Source organism: Cyprinodon variegatus, unplaced genomic scaffold (genome assembly GCF_000732505.1).
Source record: "Cyprinodon variegatus isolate N-32 unplaced genomic scaffold, C_variegatus-1.0 Scaffold8, whole genome shotgun sequence".
NCBI lineage: Eukaryota > Metazoa > Chordata > Actinopteri > Cyprinodontiformes > Cyprinodontidae > Cyprinodon > Cyprinodon variegatus.
Window position 1 is genome coordinate 2,828,401 of NW_015150461.1, and position 9,431 is coordinate 2,837,831.

Consider the following 9,431-nt stretch of genomic DNA (forward strand, 5'->3'; position numbering starts at 1 on the left):
ACAAACGTTCTGGAAAATATTAGCGTTTCGTGTTCGTTTTGACTTCGTGTGGACGGGGCCTTAAAGTCTGCTTTAAAACATCTACATCACAAACCCGAGGATTATTAATCAAAGCTGCAGCGATCCTGTTGACTGGTTTTCTATTGTTGACTCACCAATGGCCCCTGTAATCATCGGTGAACTGGCCCTTATTATATTTTCACAGAAAAACTTAAAGGCAGCTTTTTTATTCAAGAGAACTCCTTCATGTCTTCAATTAAGACTTAATGTCCATAACAGAGGTTGGTGTCCAAGTTCTTTCACTTTAATTACTTTCCAGTCTTTTCTGCTCCAGTCTCTGTTTCCACTCACCCCTTTCTAAAGTTTGTTTACAAAAAGTCATCACACTCATTTTTAGCCACCTAATTTAAGTCTGTGACAATGTTTGGTGTACTTGAGTAAATTCTGGTCTTTCTGTTTTGGTAAAATATTTCTCAGGATTGTCGTTGCTCCTTTGTTCTTTTGGTTTTATGTATTTTTCTTTTATCGTGCCTTTTGATCTTTTCTGTCACTCTTATGATAATTCATTCTCAATCAATCCATTTGGCGATATAAAAGCCTACTTTTTGTTCCAAAATCAATTACCTTTTCAATTACATTTTTACAGAAGTGCACCTCTATCTATCACTAAAGCAGGAATTAGTGCAAGAGGGGAAAAAAAAAGAGCTCTGTCAAAAAAAGGGAGTGGCGTGCCTGTGGACTGTGGGATTCAAAGCTCCTCTCTCCTATACAGGTATATTTATAATCCTTAGCTGTCGCTCTCCAGAAGAGCAAATCAAAGCCAGTAAAACATAACTGCCATAAATAAATGAATAGATGAGCAACAGCCCTGGACTGGAGGGATTCACCTAGCAATCACCCACATCAGATCAGATCAATGCTCATGGAAATTTCATGAAGCCTAGAATCCACACCGCTTCATATTTCACTATAATAACCCACAGAGCCGCAGGGGGAGTTCGAAAGGAGGGGGGGGGGAAGGAAAGAAAGCTATGGTGTGTGTGTTTGTGGTGGTGGTGTGGGGGGGTAGTGAGGGTGATGGTATGGTGCATAAGGAGAAGGTGGGAGGATAATTGAGAGATCGTAACGGTGAAGTTGTCCTGGAAACAGAAAAGTCGGCGTCCGGTCGCCCCGCCTCCGCCTTCTTGCTCGTGTCACAGCTCTGTGTTTGCTGGGAGCGAGCGGGCCGGCTAGTTGCAGGGTTAGGTAATTGGCTCTGAGGCTTGATGTTAACACCTTAACAGGCCCTCAGACGGGGGGGGGGGGGTAAGGAGCTGATCATATCACAACCCTCTGTTTCTCCCTCTCCTCCCCTCCCTGTCCTTCCCTCCCCTCTGCAGTCTCCCGTGCTCAGGTGTGATCTCATAAGCGCTGCTTGGCGATCGATGCCGCCAGTGGCAGGGGGTTCAATAGCCCTGAATTACGGCTTCATTTCTGCCCCCATCCCCTCCCTCCTTTCCTCCTCCTCTTCACACAGATGAGGGCTGCCCACTAACACCCCGCCACCTTCTCCCACACACACACCAAACACCCCCCACCTACTACTCACCATCCAGATCAATACCTTACAATCTAATTTTTATCCATTTTTCCATAAACCCTGAGATTGCGTTTATTTGCAGAATCCGACAAGCTAAATAAAGCATCGCTTGAACATGTCAGGGAGACTAATGCATGGCTGGAAATTCATACAGAGAAAACAGATGAGTGGAGCTTTTCGCTCTTAAAGGAAAGGAGAGGCTGAGAGGGAGAGGCGGTGGGGGGGGAGAAAGGTAGGAAAAGATGGAGATTCTACAAATCAATGGAGGTGAGGACGCTGCTAGAACGTAAGCCCTAATTATCTGTTGCAAAAAGTGCATGTCGACAGTTAACAATACCTGACAGCTAGGAGCCTCACAGGGAGAATGCAAATTGAAAAAAAAAATCCAGATAGAAACTGTGCGCTTGAATTAAGACATAAGGAAAAAAAAAAAAAAGTAAGAATCCGCTCCCTCTGGTGACGGCTGCTCATTTTCAGCAGGGTATAAAATAATCTATATCCAAATTCATTTACATCATCATCATCGTGGAGCAGATGTTCCTGTAATAAGAAGGCAGCATGCTAAAGAGGGAAGACAAGCCACATGGTGCAGAAAATTAATCTCAATCTCAAATAGAGGTGTGAATTTCCTTGCAGTTAGGACTTGGAATGTATGCAGCTTCCTCAGCTGGCCTTTTTTTTTCTCCCCCCCCCCAGCAGCTGTAAGACTGGGTCGGTTTAATCAAGAGCAGGCATCCACCCAAGCTCAATAAAAGGCAGCATTCACAAATAGGAGCAAGGCAAGTAATTGACCAGCTCGTGGTCGAACCCAAGCTTTTATTGCCAGATGACACCATGCTGCATCCGTGCATCGTCAATGTGATCATACCCATCTGTGGTGTTGGGGGGGGGTGCACGGGTTTATATGTTCATCTGTAGGATATAAGCTTTACCTTTGCATAAAAAATAAAATCCTGCATATTTGCAAATGAAAAAGTTGCAACAATTTCAACCGGCCGGGTTGGATTGCAAACTTTTTCTCTACGTTTTCTCTAGGTTACATCAATTTAATTCAATTCAGTTTATTTCTATAGCACCAATTCACAACACATGTCATCTCAAGGCTCTTTATAGTTCACCAGATCATCCAGTCAAATTGATACAAAGTTTTCTATCTAAGAAAAACCAGTTGATTGCATCGAATCATCAACTTTTCAGCAATCCCTCTCACTAAGCATGCTTGTAGCGACAGTGGAGAGGAAAAACTCCCTTTTAACAGGAAGAAACCTCCAGCAAAACCAGGCTCAGTGTGAGCGGCCATCTGCCGAACATCAATAAATGTAATGTATTTATTTGTAAATCAGTGTAATATAAAGATTCCAAATAAGATGATGGTTGAAAAGGAAATCCAAAGTGTTCCTGCTTCTCAAAAAGGGGCAGACATCATCAACGATGAGTCTGATAAAATCAACTGTTCAGCCTGTATGTTAAATACTCAACTCAAACTTTATTTTAAAGCACATTTAACCCAACCGGGGTTTACCAAAGTGATGTAAAGTTATCACAGTTGCATGAAATAAGGTAAAAGCTTAAAAGCTAAAATTAACATAAACACAATGCAATAAAATAATCTAACAGAGACGAAAAGGGAAAATACTAACAGAGAAAAACTGTGACGTCAGGTCAGACTGATCAGAAAAAGGACGGAGCTAAAGACAGACCCATCCTTTGATAAATCCATTATTAAGGCATAAAAGTCTTAAGCAGATGCAGGGCTGGTTGAAGCCTCCATGGGGCCCTAAGCTAAATTTAATTTTGGGGCCCTCTATTTTTTGCATCAAGTCAAACCCAGAGAATCTTTATCATCCCTAAGATGAAATTCTCCTTGGACACAAGTCAAATTATTTACACACCTACTATAACTTCACTGCAGCTCCACCAGCGCTGTTTACTGTCTGCTATTTGCAAGCATAAATCAAATTCATCAATTATTTATACTAAAAGTTTCATGTAGTTTAAACTTTTTGGTTCCACCTGAAACAGGATTGTGCAAAACATATTCTGTAGTGCAAGAAAAAAAGAAAATATAACACTACTTTGAAAAATAAAAATGATAAATTCAACTGTACAAAAATTGAATGAGCAATAAAACATACAAGCTTATCTGTGTGTCAATCTAACCTCAAGACCATTTTTTTTATTATTTTTTTAATAGTAAATGTAGTTGTAAGGATTTCTTAATGATTACAGATAATTTAATGTAAAACAATGCATAATCTAATCTGTTATTGTGTTTTTTGTTGCTATATTTATATAGACGCCTGGTCAGCCTGCTTTAAAGAGCCGCTACAGAAGGCGGGGCTAACAGGGTCAGCATCATCAGATTTAAACCAATCAGATAACGACGGCTGTGATGCAAAACTCCAAAGGAAGCTCTCTGTTTTTGTAATTTTGTAGTCCGTGAAACGTTTCAAGCCGAGAACGGCCAATAAGTCCTCTTTAAATAGAAATTACCTTAAATGTTGAAGTTATTAAAGTAAGGTAAATAAATCTGATTTCGAATAATTTTGCAAATAAAAACTGGGAATGAAATCAATACTTAAATGCACAAAAACCAAGAGGCTCAGAGTTGAATGATTTTAAATGTTTATTCATAAAAAAAAGGTGCCAGTATTTTTCGTCACATGAAATCCCACTAAACACACTGATGTTGGAGGATTTCCTGGGGACAGAATAGGAAACATTTGAAGAATTAGGGATCCTTTTCAGAGGATTTAATGTTTCTGAGAGAATCACAACTTCAGACATCATCTGTGCTTCTCAACATGCTTTGTTTCAAACAACAGCCACCTGACCCACTCAGCTTTACTCCATAAAACAAACACAGAGTTTAGATTTTTAAGCTCTGCAGAGACAGGAAAAGATGTCAGCAGCAGCTGGTTTAAATTCCCTCCTTGACTTTTGTCTTTTTTCCTCTCGCTGTCCCTGACTGATGTTTCCACCGCACCTTATCTGCACTCATTGCTGAAAAACCACCCCTAATGTTTGTGCGCGTGTGCGCGACGTGCGTCAGCGCCAGCCTTTAATGTGAGCCAGCAGAGCCTTTTAATATCAGTGGAGGAAGCGGCGCGCAGACAAGGTTGCATACTGAGGAGGGAGGGGGATTGCCTTTTCAACGACACTAGTGATTTATCAACTCCCCCGATCTAAGGCCGGTATTCCGGCCCCCGCACACAAGAACAGGTGCTCGCTCGGTTCCTGCTGGTGGAGCATTATCACTTTATATTGCGTGGAGAAAAGAAAAGAGAGAGCTTCTCTGATGAATGTTGCAACGACCCAGTAAAGAGGTGATACACAAGCCAACATGGAGATGCATCTGTACCCAGAGGAGGAGGTGAAGGGGGGGGGGAGCAATGACCTGATAATAAGAGAGGGGGATTAGGGAGAGCTCTCAGCCCCAGAGGTGGGTAAGGCAGAGGGCAGAGAGTGGAACAGAAGAGGGATAAGGGGATAAAACGACAGCAGAAGAGCAGAGACTGAAAAAAAACCAACAACATTCTTTTATTCTTATCAGCGCATAGCTTAATTGCCTTTGATGATTCTAATTGGAGCTTTTTGGAAGTCTAATGGCGGAGGCGTCCTAAGAGACGGCAGGAGACACATTACTGTAATAGCTTCTCAACGGATCTCCTCTGCACTCAAAGTTCCCTGCTCGTCCAGTCTGTCCAGAACGACAGCCCGGTTCTAGTCCAGCTGTTGGCGACTTCCTCGTAGAGTATCGACGATCAAGCCGCAAGGAAAGACAGCAACGACAAAAAAACACAAAGGAAGGGTTACCGGGGTAGTATGTTTGCAAAGCAGCGGTAGCAGCAGTATTGGGTATGTGTTGACTTAATTAGGTCTGTGAGCTGCTCGCTTTCCTCTCCTCAGCAGAAGTTGATTAGCAATGCCAGCTGTCCCCAATGTAATTCAGAGCGTGCACGCGTGCGTGTGCACGAGTAATATACGAGTGCATGCAAGTCTGATACTGCTGGGCTGTGTTGATGTGTGTTTATGCGTGTGCTGTAGCAGCCAGCTGCCACACGGCGCTGCCAATCCTCTATGATTAGTACCCACTGGCAACTGGGCTCAAACTGGTGCCAAACAGACCCAGGAGGGTAACATAGCCCACGGTTATCCTCCTCTTTCATGTCCGCTGCTTCTTTTCTCTTTCCTCACACCCTTTTTTTTTGTTTCTTTAGCTCCATCGTACGTCTCTGGCTCTCATTCCCGATGCTAAACAGGAGCAGGTTCCTTCTCCCTCATGGGAAAGGAAACAATACAAAAGGTGCAGAAAGCAGCGGAGAGGATGAACAGCGGTGGCTAAAAGTAGGGCTGGGATCTACTGTAAGCCTCCCTGCAGTTGACTATGAAGATGCTGGTGCTTGGCAAGCAGCTTTGCGACCTCTCACCTGTTGAGATTTCTCTGTGAACCTCGGTAGAAGCCAAAAAGATGACGAGAGCCAAAAAACGCACAATGGAAAAAATGAATGGAGCTCGTCTGCCTGGCTGTGTTTCCTGGACGGGGCCGCCTTTTACAGTCGCCTTTTGCATCTCTATTTCTGTCTCCTTGAACCCCAGTCGGCCTCAGCAGATGTCCGCTCACACTGAGCCTGGTTCTGCTGGAGGTTTCTTCCTGTTCAAAGGGAGTTTTTCCTCTCCACTGTCGCTACAAGCATGCTTAGTGTGAGGGATTGCCTCACAGTCGATGCAATCAACTAGTTTTCCTTAGATAGAAAACTTTGAATAAATTTGATCTGGTGAACTGTAAAGTGCCTTGAGATGATATGCGTTGTAAATAAATAAAAAGTGTGCAAAGTATGTAATTGGTTGTTCGCCGAATGCAGAGTATCTGCAAGGTGCGTTTCTAAAAACACTCTTCAGTGTGGATGTCGTCACAGAGGGAACTGCAGAGTTTTTCCAAATGAGCTCAGAGGAAGTAAGAGATGCAAGAAAATCAAAAAGGAAACTGTTTGCAGTTCATCAAAGCTGAGACTGAGAGAGAGCAAGACTTTCAGCTGATAATAGGAAGGCTGGGCTACATGTGAGTACAAAAGATGGGCCATTCTAGACAGAATCTAGACAGACTCCTTCCCAATGTTATGGCCCCTTTACCAGAGACATGATACATTATCAATTTATGACAAATTATGATACGTGCTAGAAGAGAAATATCAACTGATAGGACCCTTGAAACAATTTAATTTCAAATCTTTTAGTTTATCAATGATCTAAAAATTAAGTAGTCACACTTTTAGCTCCTGTCATATTAAGATAGGATCACAGTTTCCACTCTGTTGAGCAGTAACTGGCTTTTTGACTCACTTTGTAGATGAAATTATGAACTTTTGCCATTTTTTTCCTTATTATTGTGTTTGGTGCCCAAAAGAAATAACTCTGGCCGTACCATGACCCCCCCTGATCTAGCACCGCCACTGGCACACACTTTTTTTAGCCTTCCACTTCCGTCAGTCAAAAAACATACCGGAAGTGCACTGATCTGCACTGATCCCTATCATAAAAACTAAATAAATGTTTTAGATCTTTTTTTGCTGTTTCCCCTACATTACATCTTCTCCAATGTTTTTTTAATGAGAGGAAGACTGAAAATAAACTTCTAAAGATAAATAAAGGTCTTTTAAAGACTTTTAAAGTACTTTTTAAAGTATTTTTGCAAGTAACCTACTCTGGTTGCATACAATGTTTTTATGACAAATTATGGCGTTCTGCTGGTGTAGTATCTTTTATCTAAGCCAAAGCAATGAAGGCGGGCGAGTGTGAAACTCTCAGTGAAGTTACGGGGAAAAACAGAGAAGTATAAGATCAAATGTGAAAAGATGTTTGATTTCAAGAGGGAGAAAACTAGAGCTACTCATGGAAACCAGTCTGACCATTGGAGCCACTAAAGCTGGAGCTAAAGCTCAGGAAGCAGTTGGACGTCTCTGCAACGATGCAGAGCTAGATTAGCATGCTAGCTAATATTGCTACTGGTGTTAGCAATGCTTTTAAACCCTATCCTCCCAGCTATTGATTTTAGCATTACAGTGCGGTCGTATTTAGTCTGTGGATCAATCGCCACACCCTGGCTTTCCAGTAGTTCAGAGGTTCTGCCAATAGATGGCGCCACATCTGTTAATTTAAGCTCATGGCACCTTGTGCTGAGGTTCTATTTAGGCTCAAAAACAGGATGGACGCTTGGAGTTTATAGCCTTATTTTCTCATTATCAACAGGATTTTGGTCTTTTTTTTATAGGTATATAACATGACCATGTACATTAATTGTTATTGCAGTAATAAAAACAGACAAAGCTTTAAAGAAAACAAAGATGGAAAATTAGCCACACATTTCTGATCGGATCATCTTTGGCCTTTATGCATTTTGTTCCTCCTGGGCTCTCCTGTATGCACCTACTGTAAACCCACACAGCTCTGTGTTTTGCACAGCTTTGGCTTAGCAGAGGCAGCTGGTCCATCTGCTCCATTCTTGGTAATGCATTTATACTTTTCAGCACATGCGTGTGCATCTCGAGTACATATGCACAAAGACAGGAAAGCATCCAATTGTAGCCAGTACGCTTAAATCCACAAACAGCTCTGGTTGTGACTGATGGATCGTGTTTTGCACCGTAATTAGGACACAAGATGTAGAAAAATGCGCGGTGACTTGCACGCTCTCACTCACTTATGATTTTGTCAGATGTTGGCAATTCCAGTTGGGGCTTAGTGCCTAAGTCTATCACTGGCTGAGATTACAGGCAGATTTATGTGATTCGCCGGCTCCCCAGAGGACCTGCGGCCTCACAGTGGTTAATCATCACTTCACATTTATTCTTTCAACTGTTCTCTCACCACACAGCTATACTTTCGGTGATTTGCACCACTGCGGAAAAAAAAGTTGCTCCTTCACTCCAGGAAACTTCCTTTTTTTTTTTTTTTACTAAATGCTGCCTTCGACAGGAGGGTTAATTCTCGATAATCCCACCAATCAAAAGGTTAAACCTCCCCCCTGACCTTTACTTGCTTCATAAAAGCGGGACTATTCCTTTTTCCGTCAGATCAGCAAGCTTTTTCACTGAATTATCGAGTCGTGTTATTGAACTTTAAATTGTCTCGCATGCACGTTTTTTTTTTTCTCTCAGCACATGAAATGCACAAGCTCGACACTTTCAGCAGATACAGCAGAAGTGTGTCTAAATAAACCAGAGTGGCAACTCTGCTCATCTGATTATTGCTTTTTTTTTTACACCACAGGTGAAAACATAAAATATGGAAGAGGATTAGGGCCACTGGAAAAAAAAAAAGTTAACTGATTTTTAAATTTCATTTCAGTTTAATATGGGAAAAAAAGTCAGAATTTTGACTTTTTTCTCAGAATTCTGCCTTTTTTTTCAGAATTTGGCAGCTAACGAACATGTTAGCATCAAGCCATAGCCATGTCTGTTTTAGAGACTAGCTCTCTTGTTTTAATGTCCACTCGGGCACGTAAAAAGTTGCCTAATTCCATCATTTTTCATCTCTTCCTTCATGGTGCCCATCTACATTAGGATCCAAAATTCTGAGAAAAAAAGTCAGAATTCTGAGATTAAAGTCAGAATTCTGAGATTAAAGTCAGAATTGGGACAAAAAAAGTCAGAATTCTGAGAAAAAAGTTAGAATTCTAAGATTAAAGTCAGAATTCTGAGATTAAAGTCAGAATTCTGAGATTAAAAGTCAGAATTCTGAGAAAAAAGTTAGAATTCTAAGATTAAAGTCAGAATTCTGAGATTAAAGTCAGAATTGGGACAAAAAAAGTCAGAATTCTGAGATTAAAGTCAGAATTCTGAGATTAAAGTCA

The 9,431-nt window shown here is 41.5% G+C and overlaps 1 protein-coding gene across 4 annotated transcripts in view; it reads right to left on the reverse strand.

Moving 5' to 3' along the window:
- LOC107086402 (transcription factor COE1) overlaps nucleotides 1-9,431 on the reverse strand; it is a 117,621-nt gene that overhangs the window by 33,251 nt on the left and 74,939 nt on the right. The window lies entirely within an intron of this gene.